This window comes from Pithys albifrons, chromosome Z, assembly GCF_047495875.1.
Source record: "Pithys albifrons albifrons isolate INPA30051 chromosome Z, PitAlb_v1, whole genome shotgun sequence".
NCBI lineage: Eukaryota > Metazoa > Chordata > Aves > Passeriformes > Thamnophilidae > Pithys > Pithys albifrons.
Window position 1 is genome coordinate 46,451,437 of NC_092497.1, and position 12,156 is coordinate 46,463,592.

The window sequence follows — 12,156 nt, forward strand, 5'->3', positions numbered from 1 at the left end:
AAAAGTTGCTGGGGGCAAGTAGATGGGAGCAGTGAAGGGATACTAGGAACACATAAAGCAGGGGAAAGAGAAGGAAGAGAAGTACTGTGGAAAAGCAGAGAAAGTAGAGAAGAAGGATTGGAGCTGAAGCTGAAAGAATATGAAAATCCTTTGCTGGAAGACTAGTTGGGAGGGTTGTTTTGTGGAGAGAATTTTGTATGGATGGGAGAAAAGAAAAAAAAACAGTGATCACCAGCAGGTTCTTCTCTAGGTCTTGGCCTGGAATTAAAAGATTTTCACTCTCAGCATCACAAGCAAATAATCATGAAGTGTAGTGTCACAGCTTTCTAGGAGTGGTCTACACAGACCACAAGAAACTTCTAGTGCTGTGAGCTGCTCTGTTGGATTTTTTCTTTACTTTTTTTTTTTAAACCAAGGAAAATCACTGTTTATTAAAGAGCATTATTAAAAAAAACAACAACAAAACCCAACCAGATATTGGTCTTACTTTTCTGGAAACCACAGCTTTTAGCACACTTTGTGTGACAAAAAAGTGTTTGAGTAGGTAGGTCTGGACACCCGCACGTCTGTCTGCCAGGCTTCTGCTGCTTCGAGGTTTTCTGGGGAAGACCTCAGCAACAAGGTAGGTCAGAGGCAGAGCTGGGAAGCCAAGACAGCGGGTCAGGGCCTGCATCAGGTTTTGCAAGGAGAGACACAGGTACTGCTACAACATGGCCCTGGAGGCAAAAGCCCCAGCTTGAAAGTAGCTCCTTGTTAAAGCTGAGGAACCTCAATGGCCTCTTTCCCGGCCTTGTGCACAGCCAGGTGGATGCCCAGGCTGCGGAGTGTGTGTCGAGCCCAGGTCGAGGCGAGGAAAATTGTACTTAATGCACATGTGCGTGCACTGGTGCGGGTGTGCCTGTGCAAGGCACAAAGCACCGCTGAAGGCTCAATCACACCGGGCTGTAGGGTGAGCTGTGTGTATCGCTGCTAGGGTTGCATTCAGCCGCCGGTAGATGCTGATGGGGGATTGGTAGGACCCAGCGTTACCCTGCTGTAATTCCATGCCTCAGGGATGTAAATAGTCTTTCTTTGAAAAACAAAGTGTGAAGTGGGGGTACTTTGAGCTTATTGGCACTGGCAGACAAAATCTGAATACTTTTACAATGAGCTCCTGTTTTTTTTCCCTAGGCCTCTTTGTTCTCATTGCCACTCTCTGACCCTTTAGCAATCACCATGGTAATTACCAAGTAATGCCCTATTTACATGTACCTTCCGAAATCTGCTGGAGTTTTGCTTGAGCCTGTAGCAAAATGTCTTTCCCCAGATGAGAAAACGGGTTATTTCTCAAATTCCAGGCTTTTCTTTACCAGATTGCAAAGACTGAATAGCTGGAGTCCTGCTGAGGTTAACAGACCTGTGGAGATTTCACTAGATAAGCATCTGGCCCAGCGTTTGCCTGAGGCAATACATTTTACTAAAAGTGTGTAGGTCATGCTAATCTGGAGAGAGAAAAATGTTTTTAAGTTTAGTCCTGCTATTAAAAATAGGCACTGTTGTACTGCACGTATTTCCAAGGACAGCAAAAAGTTTAAGATTTTTTTTTTGGACGATCTGGCCTCACTTGTTGTGTAAGCAGTCCGTATTTCACATGTGAAGTCCGTGCCATGGGACAGGTTTCCCAAAGGGGATGGTGGGATCTCTGTCTCTCGGGCTTTGTTTAAACTTGACTGACTTAACCTGGCTCATAACTCTGCTTAAAATTTTAGCTGGACAAGAAACCTACTCATTCCTACAGTCCTCTCTGTTACTGTGGGAGGAATACGATTTCCGTGAGTTTCTGTCAAATCTACTCAAGTCCTGTCGATACAGGAAAATGACCCAAGAACACAAGCAAAATGACTTCTCAAAATGCCACGTGCTCAGATTTTCTTTCTCCCAGCCAGCTCTGCTGTTTTTTTCTAATGCCGTTTGGGTATTCACATGCAAATTACAGATTTACGACCATGCTAGACTATTATCAGAAAACAGATCTTCCAGAACTTATTTAAACAATCACTTCCAGGATCCTGTTTTGGACCAGGAAAAAGGAAGGAGAATGGCATCCTTTTGAGACCTTTGAGATTCCCTTCTCTTTACTCCCCTGTGAGACAGTGCAGTATTTGCTGTGTGAGTGTCCTGGGTTTGGCTGGGATCGAACTAATTTTGTCCAGAGTGCGTAGTATAAGGATGTGTTTTGGATTTGCGCTGAAATAAGTGTTGGTAACACAGGGATGTTTTTGTTACTGGGGAGCAGTGCCTAAGCAGAGCCTTTTGCTGCTTCTCACTCCACTCCACCAGCGAGGATCTGGGACCGTACAAAGAGCTGGGAGGGGACATGTCCGGGACATCTGATCCCAACTGTCCCAAGGGATATCCCACAGTATGCGGTGTCATGGCCAGCATATGAAGCTGAGGGAAGAAGAAGCAGGCGGGAGGATGTTCAGAGTGATGATGTTTGCCTGCTCAAGTCACCATTAGGCATGATGGGGCCCTGCTCTCCTGGGGATGGCTGAGCACGTGCCTGCCCGTGGGAAACACTGAATTAATTCCTTGTTTTCCTTTGCTGGTGTGTGCAGCTTTGCTTTACCTAAGAAACAGTCTATATGTCATCTTTCTTTTGCTCCTCCAGTTCCCCTCCCCTAGGCCACCAGAGGGAGTGAGTGAGCAGCTGTGGGGTACTTAGTTGCTGATGGGGTTAAACCACAAGAGTGTCTTCATTACTTAAAAAAAATCAGAGAACAAGGAAGAAGTGGAAAATTAAATGTGAAAATAATTTTTAAAAATACTACCTTTTTCTGCAAGAAGTGTTTATTTAGATGTGAACATAAGAAAAGGTCTGAGGGCAGGGACAGGGTAAGATCTGCTTGCAGCTAGTAAGCAGAAGACTCTGGTCTGAGCAAGGTGCTGAACACAGGAGGTACAAGACTGACTTTGCAGTCAGCAGAGAGAGGCCGCCTTCAAAGGGTACCCTCACCCTAAAGGCAGGAGCACCCCAAAGAGGCTCAACCCAGCCTCCCCAGTGCTCAGACAGCAAAAGCCAGGGCAGGGAACGCCATGGGCAGTACATGATGTCCCCGTACCTTCTCGGGGGTCCTCCCAGGTGATCCTTGAGACACCCCTTCTGGGGTGTGGAGCAAACCAAGGAGCAAGCCAACATCCCTATGTGGACCACAGGAGCGAGTGAGACACTGGCCCACCCCCTTTGCTGAAGCTGCGAGTCCAGTGTTCCGAATGAGCACGCTGCACCTTGCTGAGGGCTTTGTTACCGTGATGGGGTGATTCCTGCTAGTTCACTGTAAATAGCTGAGCACTGGAGGTAATTTCTTTCAGTCACTTGTTACACATCCTGAATAGGGAGTGTTAATTTTTTCTCTTCAGAACTAGTCTGGGCAATACTGACAGAGCAGTTGAAAAGTAAGAGCTAAATCCTGCAGAAATGACTCATTCTGGCAGAGGATTTGCAGAGCAAGATGAGAAGTTCAGGTAAAACAAAGGGAAATGGAGGCTATAGTAAAACTTTGTGGTTTGGATCACAACAGTTTAACTGCTTCGAAGAGAAACTTGGAAACCCCCTCCCAACAAATTGCTGTACTCAAAACTTTGGCTATATCTAGATCAAGTCAATTTTCGAGTATACTTGTTCCACAGAAGCAGAGGTTCTTTCCCATGGGAGCTGTAGGTTGGATTGCTAATTACTGTGGATCTGGAAAACAATTACTATTATTTCATTATTATTTTTAATTAAACACAAATAAAATAATGGCTGTCCCTTTAAAGTTTGACTTTGAAATATTTTCTGCATTTTTAGCAGGGGTTACACTGGCCAAGTCCAAACAGAGCAGCACTGGAGTTCTGACAGGGGTTAAAGGTCATTTGCAGCCACATTCCTCTAGCAAGGACAATGGAGTAGTTGGAGTGAAAGCACAAGCCGCCTAAATGTCTAAATAGCTGGTCTGGGGAAGGGGAGGTTGGATTTCTTGATGCTATAGTGGACATAGAAATAATTTTCCCCTGCATCCTTCACAAGTCTTTTAACTACTTTATCATGTTTTCTTCACCTGATATCTTTGCGGACATTTTTGACAGGTTGCAGAGCAGTAGCTCAAGAGTGTGGATTAGAGAACGTAATTTTCCCATTATTATTTTAAAACTTTTCACCTTGTAAGATGAAGATGTTGGTGTGGTAAGAACAAAAAGCTAAAGCATCAAGTTCACAGAGAAGAGGACACTTTTCCATCCCAGCCTTTCCCACACCCACTGGTAGACGTGGCACTTGCAGAAGAGTTGTACTTAGATGAGGCATAAAACACTAAGTTTTAAAGGAAAATATTTTTGAAATGCCCCAAATATTAGTAGAAGTGTGGCAGCCTTTCTGTAGATGCAGGTCCTGTTCTGCAAGACAGGAGGGGAGCAAAGCAGATGATTTTTATGGATGAGACCAGCTGAAACTGGTAGATCTCTTGGTGCTTACACCCGGTAGGCGGTGAAATGCTGGATTCCCTGTGGCAGGGCTTTGGCAGTCACAACTGATGTTACACTGCTCTTTAGACTTTGGTGTGGGCAGATCTGAGCTGCAAAAGGGTCTCTGGCAGCAACAAACAAGGCAATGCTTGCTGGAGCTGTAAGCCAACCCGGGTTGTTGTGGGGGCTGGGGCTCGGGCCAAGGGAGGCCCGTGCGGGTTGCGCCTCCAGGCTGAAGCAGCCTGGGGCTGTTCTGCATGCCGACGGCACATTCTCCGAAGGATTAGCCCCGCATGGAATGTGGTGCCGGAGGAGTGTCCTCCCGGCGAAACCTGAAACCCTCGGTCTGATACAGCCTGAAAAACCATGTAGGTTGTGGCAGCTCTGACGGCGCCATGACCCCTCGGTCCTAGGTTGGGGATCACGGGGGATGCTCTCTGGTGTTTGAACTCCGGAGGACCTGGACTGGAGCATTCTGTGAGGCTAGGGTGGAAGGAGCATCCCCGAAGAGCAAAGGACCTCGTGTGAGGGCACTGTTGGCAGGCTTGTATTTCTCTTCTGGTACATTCTGCCAGAGTCTATGGCATGAAGGCTCACTGCCACTACAGAGTGAGCGGGACAGTGGTTATGGGGAAATGGGTTTTCACTTCATCAATCTGGGGCTTGAAGGTCCTCTCTCTTTCCTCTTACACCCAGCTGCTTGGCACAGCTGTCAGTGACAACTCTGGAACCACCAGTGCCCTTATCACTGTGGCATCAAGAGGTGAGTGCTGCTGTGTGAACTTTCCTACAACATTCCTTGGGCAAAGAGGGTGTCACTGTGGCAAGGAAGGCCATGTTAGCTCATGTTGCTGTTTTGAGACCAGCTAGCAAGACCAAAATAAAACTCAGTCAATGTCTGATGCTCATCCCAGCTGCTTCATCACAGCGTTCAGCCTCTCCCCACAGTGCTCGTGTCAGAGATTGACCATAGCTGGCTTTCTGATCCCAAACCTGCCCCTAGGCCTAGGTGTTGTGCAGCTTGCATGGCAGTCAGATGGTGCTGCCTCACCTCTCCACAAAGTGATGGGTCTTTTGGCACTGTGTGAGCCTCCAGAGACAGGGCTGGGTGTGGAGGTTAGCATATCTCATGGGGCTTCTGTACACAAAGCTGTTTTCTGATGAGCTCATGGTGGGGTCAGCGCCAGAACAAGGGCAAACAGAGCGGAAAGTGTTTGCACCCACACGCAAGCCTCATGCAACCTGTATTTTGTAACTGGGATTTAACTCCTGATCAAATTCCTGCCTGTTTATTGCTCAACCCCTTGTAGGGCCAGCAGCTGTGTGAAATAGGTGAAGGCATTTGGTCTCCTCCAGCTACTAGGCAGTATCTTCTCTGAAAGCTGCTACTTCCTTCTCCCTGTCTGGAGGGGCTGCCAGACCCCACTGTGATGACTGGGAATCTCCTCCCTGTAAGGGTAGTTCAGCAGACATTTTCCTGGCAGCACCCAGCTTTGCCTGTGGCTTATGCAGCAGGTGGCTTGTCCTGCTGCATGAAAGAGAGGTGTAGAAGTTGGCCAGCATTAAATATGCTGTGAGCTTAAGGCTTGGAGCTTACTTTTTCTCTTGCTTGATGAGATCGGTCTCAACTGCAGTCTCAGCTGCTCCTGTCTGGGCAGCTAAACTATCCAGTTAATAGTCTGGAGACCCTGTGAGATGGAAAGCCACACCTCTGACTCATGAGTCTACCTCGGGCTCCTTGTGCATGACAAAGACCTGGGGGCAAGTGAGCCTGCAGGTCTGTTCTGAAGGAGATGGGAGGGGAAATTAGGAAAGAAGCTTGTAGTCACCACAGAAAAGCCACAGCAGAGTGTCTGGGAGTGCCATTTCCATGGTGGGTTGATAGGAGGAGTGTGGTTCTTCTTCCTTCCTTGTAATGCAGGAAAACATCTGTTGCACATGGCCATGTGCTCTGGGACAACTCTGCTTGAGCAGAGTTTGGACCAGATGACCCACTGTGATCCCATCCAACCTGATCCACTCTGTGATTCTGAGGATTTTCAGTACCCACCACCACAGGCGGCCCAGGGACCTGCCAGTGACAGCATCTGAACTGAGCTGCCCACTGTGTATGTCCCTCGCCCCCTCTCACACTAAGCACTGCCAAAGAGAACCAGAAGCTGACTCATATTTATGTGCAAAACAAAGCCTGATAGGGTTGGGAGCATAGAGAGACTGAAGTACGGGACCAGGACGGTCCACAGAGGCCTCAGATCTTCCGGGGCAGATCATTGCTCTTTTGCTCTGCCCTCATTCCTTTACCATTAAAAAATGATTCTGCATTGAAAGCATGGCATCACCTTCTCTTCTTCCATCCTACCTTCCCTCTCCTGCAAATCAAGAGAGTGGCAATAGCTAAGGAATTGCAATGAACAGTTTTTCATCTCCCAAGGAGCCTGAAACCTGTACATTTTTGCCTCAGACTCTTAGTCAATTCCTGGCATTATCCTGAACATGTATTCCCTCTGCTCAGCTCTTGTCTCCTCTCTGTGAACCAGGGATAATGATGTCCCTTGTCCTTCCCCAACAAGGTCTGGCACATTGGGCAGGTGCTGGGTAGGAAACATCTGAATCCAAACCTCAGCACTGATTCATTACCACTCAAGGCCTTAAAATGTTCTCATACAGTGGAATTACCTCCCAGGACTTTCCTGGCCTTCTAGGTATCAAGCAAGATGACACAGTGCCAGAGCAAGACACTGTAATTTACTTAATGATGCCTGAGGTCCTTCTCCATTTTTTTTGTTTTCATCATATTCTATTTCTTTGAAATTTTTTTGGTTGTTTTGGAAGCCTAAAGGGCTTTCAGGAGAGGTCATTTAGGGAGAGAGGCAGCAGAAGGACAGACATTTCCTTCTGGTTTTATTCTGAGTCGGAATAGGAGGTTTGATGCTGAGATTTACAAAAGGACTTGGGATATGTCTGCTGCTCAAATACTCTCTTAATACAGTGATGGAGGCACCTGAAACTCAGAGGCTCAGAGGTATCTATAGGGCAAGCTCTTGTGCAGATGGAGAGCATGTTACCAGCTGAAGATCTGGAGCTGATCTGGGAAAGTCTGGGGAAGTCCTGCTTCCAGTGCTCAGAGCAAGTTCACTGGGGGTGTGTGGGACCCACAGCCCTTAGCCCTCTCCCTGTCAGCCTGCAGGAACAAGAACAGGACAGTCATACTCCCAGGGCTTCTGGCCCTGTGAGTGGATAGTATTGCTGGCAAGTCCTGTGGCCCCTGAGATCTGATCTGAGCATACCCAGGGCACAGGACATCAGATAAGTAGTAGCACCATGAAATGCACACCACTATTTGTAAGGATGAGCCCAGCAACAGTGCAGCTCTTGGCACTGAGCAGTGTGGGGGACAGCAGCTAGCACTGCTCTGTGCGCTCACAGACCACAGTGGCACTGATGGCAGATGCCCAGTCCCTGAAGGGGCTGAAGGGGTACAGAAGTGGCTCTCCTGGATTGGCCAGCATCATCTTCCTGACCAGGCAGGGCAATTGTTACGCCACTCCCCCATGGGCTGTGCTTTGTGTTGCTCCAGGCCTGGAGGAGCTCCACCACAGAGCTCTGAGAGGGTCACCTGGTAGTGACAACTGCCCCTGTTAGAAGAGATCCATTGTGCCTGTCCCACTCCAAGGACTTCTGGAATTCTGTTAATGAAACTACCAATGCACAAAATATGTAAATACTCCTCTGAGCAGTGATGCTTGACTCTTGGTGCCTCTTTCTGGTTCAGTGATCTTTAAATAGCTTAGCCATAATGGAAAGGCCTCAGACACCACCTCCTTATGCCCTCCCACTCACAGGGCAGCATGTAGCCTGGAGGAACAGGAATTGCTCTCCAGAGGTGGGGGAGGGGTGAGCGGCCAGGGTTTCCCTCAGGCCGAGAAGGGGGTCCCAGTGCACCGAGTGCTGGGCTTGGGAGAGAGAGTACTCTCCGTTTAGGAGGCAGAGCAGACATACTCTCAGGAGAACGGGGCATGGTGTCTGTCTCAGGATGCAGATGTGCTCCCAATGTTCTCCATTGCCCAGCAGAAGCTGGATCCACGCACGTCTGCTCACACCAAGAGCACCATAAGCACCGTGTGCCTTAGCAGCTGCAGGGGAAAAGGGCTGGTTTGGAGATGGGCTGGGCTCTGTCGGGGATATGAATTCACAGCTCAACGCCTGAGCGTCATCCTTGTGCTCATGGTACATTACCAGCAGGCTGCTGAGTAACTTCTGGGTAACATGAAACACTGTTTCCCAAACGCAGCCCTGCAGTGATTCATCAGAACAACCCTTATCTTTATCTTTCAGAAGCTTTTGTCATTTTAATGAAGAAACAACTTCCTGCTGGCTAGATGGGCGGTCACCCAACACAAACTGCATATACTCAAAGGAAGGGTCTGTGATCCATTAGTTAGCTAAGGGCTATTCTTCAGCCCAAGGGCCAGGATAATCCTAGGTAGGAACATTCACAAAGGGGTCAGCTGTTAGAGGCATTTAAGTGCCTTTACATTGATATCTAGAATCCTGCTGCGAAGCTGAACCCTATGCAAGACCTCCCGCGACCTTTTTCACAAATCTTGGGGGTAGCTTCTAAATCACTGAGGCAAGTCTTAAGGCACGTCTGTTTTCTCTATCACTGGGCTTTCAGACCATTGCATACTTGTCACACATTTGTCAAAGAGAAAGGAGAGGATGAAGAAAAGGTTTTGCTTACGGCTGTGTTAATGCTGAATAGCACGCGGAGGTGGAAGGGATATCCTGAACAATGTCTCGTCTCTAGGCAGAATCCGTTTCCCATGACAGTGCCTTTCTGAAGCAGGAATGCCAGCATGAAGCAAAACTTGTTAAAAGTAGTAAAAGAAGAGGTCTCTATTGTGTCCTGTGTGACAGAATAATCCTTCCTCTCAAGAGCGGGCTGTTATCTTTTTCCCTCCCATCTGTGAATTTTGGCTACAATCAATTTCATAATTTTCACAGGGTATAAAATTAAAGTCCTACCCCTAAAAAGCAACCAGCCAACCTTGCAGAATCTTCTCACAGACATGCCCACAACTGTGTATGTATTTTTCCCACACAGACTCTAAACTGTCTGGCTGCACTAACCTGAAATAAGCTTTCCTGTTAGGAAATACACTTGAGAAAAAGAAACAAACATTTTCTAATCTGCATGTGTTTCACTGGTTAAACATAATTTCCCTTTCTCAATGCTTTATTCACAGGTTATCAGTCTTCTCCTGTATTTTCTCTTTGAATTTCTCCTAAATTTTCTCTTTAAAGCTTTTCCTTTCTAAAGTACCTGTGAAAATTTGCAGAAAATTAAACGTAGTAGGTGAGCCATGCTGTCTTGCTGCTGTCTCCTCATCTCCTTGAGACCTGTGCTTGCTCCACCTTCTGTGTTTGTACCCTCGACAGAGGTGTCTCATCTCATAGATCAGCCTCTTAATTATTCTATTAATAATTAATCAAAATATCATCAGTATTGTCTAGAGCTCTATAAAGGAATTAAAAGTGAAATGAGGCCACAGCAGTGCAACAGCACTATTCCTTTCCTCTATTTTAATTCAGAAAGGTACTGATTGTCATGTTCTTTCCACTTATCTTTTTTTTTTTTTTAATTCCAGCAACACCACTGGAAACAGAGTGTCCCAAGAAATAGTCCTGGGCAGCCTCACCAGTGAGTGCAGTGCTTGAAGCTCCACAGGGACACTATTCAGGAATTCTCCATCACACCCAGAAGCAGACCATTAAGAACAGTTTTGGGAGCTCCTTTGAGCTCTGAGTAGCCCTAGAGCCACCATCTGCAGGCTCTTTATGTGGCAGACAGAGCACTGGATGGTACTACGCAAACCAGAGCCCCAACCCAAGCCATGCCCAAGCATCCAAGGCTGCCACAGTCAGACAGGCAATCTCAGAGCCAAGGCACAGAGAGGTTCAAATGACAGGCTCTCGCTGCCATAGCAGAGGGGCACCAACAGACGCTGCAAGGGCAAAGTGATGAGCAACCTATTCCCTTTGGAGTTAGCAGAAGGTCAGACCAGAGATCTTTGGCAGTTATTTCCCACATGAATAATCTGTGATTTTGTGACAAAAAATGCTGCCAGGACCAGCAAGCAGCTATGTGAATGCTCTGTCTGCATATTTGTGTTCTTTTCACCCAAAAATACGGTATTTTCCTAGTTGAAAATGATGTTTTCCTACCTGTGCAAACAGGCATGGTAGGTTTGTTTCATACAGTTTAGAAATTCACTCCGTCTCTAGAGTGCAAGGTTCACCCCTTACATGGCTCCTGTCCTTAGCAGTTTGGTCTCTCCTCCAAGCTTTTAGATCTTGCTCCCTTCTCCTGCTGCAACCACCATCAGCCACGTGTCAGCCACTGCTGCAACAACACAAAGAAAACCAATTACAGGTAAAAGGCCCTCTCTGAGCATACCCACCAGAATCCATTTAACCAAACCCCATTTGCTGTGTTTTAAATGGAATAGGTATGAAACACTTGCTCTCTGTGCTGGCAATCAGCTATCCCTGGAGAAGGCAAACACTCAGATCATTTTAAGAGCAGACCAGCAAGACAGAAGTTGTTTTTTATCATGTCTGTGATTCTGCCATTAAAGGCAAACCAATTTATGTTTTCTGGGGATAGAGAAAATCCTAGTGATGAGTCTGGTATTGCTGTTAAACAGTCTTCTGTGGATGAGAGCATCTCTCCAGGTCCCCAGCCACAGGGAAAAGGATGACGTTGGAGTCCCAGCTGTTGGAAGCTATGCTCTCAGCTCAACAGACTGCATAAAGGATCCTAAAGACAGGAGTTTTTAATTCCATGTGCCCACAGTGAGCCTGAGCCCTGGACACCAGCCACAACAGAGAAAAGGGTGTCAGAAATGGGGGTCAGGGCTGGACTCACTGGGCAGGTGGTTGCTTCTGGTGTCCTCACATTCCTGTCTTGTGAGATCAGGTGAGGGATCTGCAGCCCAGCAAATTACAGGGGAGTTACCATGTCAAACATCAGTGCTGGTGGAACCTTTGCTTTGCTATTAAGTGCTTCCCACATTTGAGTCTGGCACTGGAGGCTTAAGTGACTTGTTACAGCCGTTGTGCACAAACAAAACAAACTTTCAAAGCTCCACATGTCCAAATTCAATGACAGCTCTGCACTGTTTACTTAGGGATTTCTTACAATGTTGAAAGAGAAGTCTGTCAGCAAGGAATCAGACTATGGGTGTCCTGGTTACTAGTTCGTCAGTAATTTAATTATGCAGCCTTAAGATTCTTTTTGAAAGATGTGCTCTAGCTGAAGCAGATGGCTTAGGTAAAGGTAGTACTTACCACAGTCGAAACTTGTCCATGTAGTTCACATATAGTGATGCTTAGAAACAAACCCCCACAGGAGCACCATGATGACAGACAAGCAGGATCAGCACATAGCTGGAGTTTCCAGACACACACTTTGGCCAGTAAAGGTGTGCCGTGGTGGCAAGCTAAATTATTTCTGGGATTTGATCCAAACTGACAAGTGGCTTTAATTGAAGAGAGGGGAGTAAAAGTTCCTGAAAGCAGAAACAATATATTCTGGCATTTTTCAAATTAATTCCTTTGCTTTCTTGTTTCATGAGGAGCTTTCAGTTTGAAACTGACCCTGACCTCTTTTCT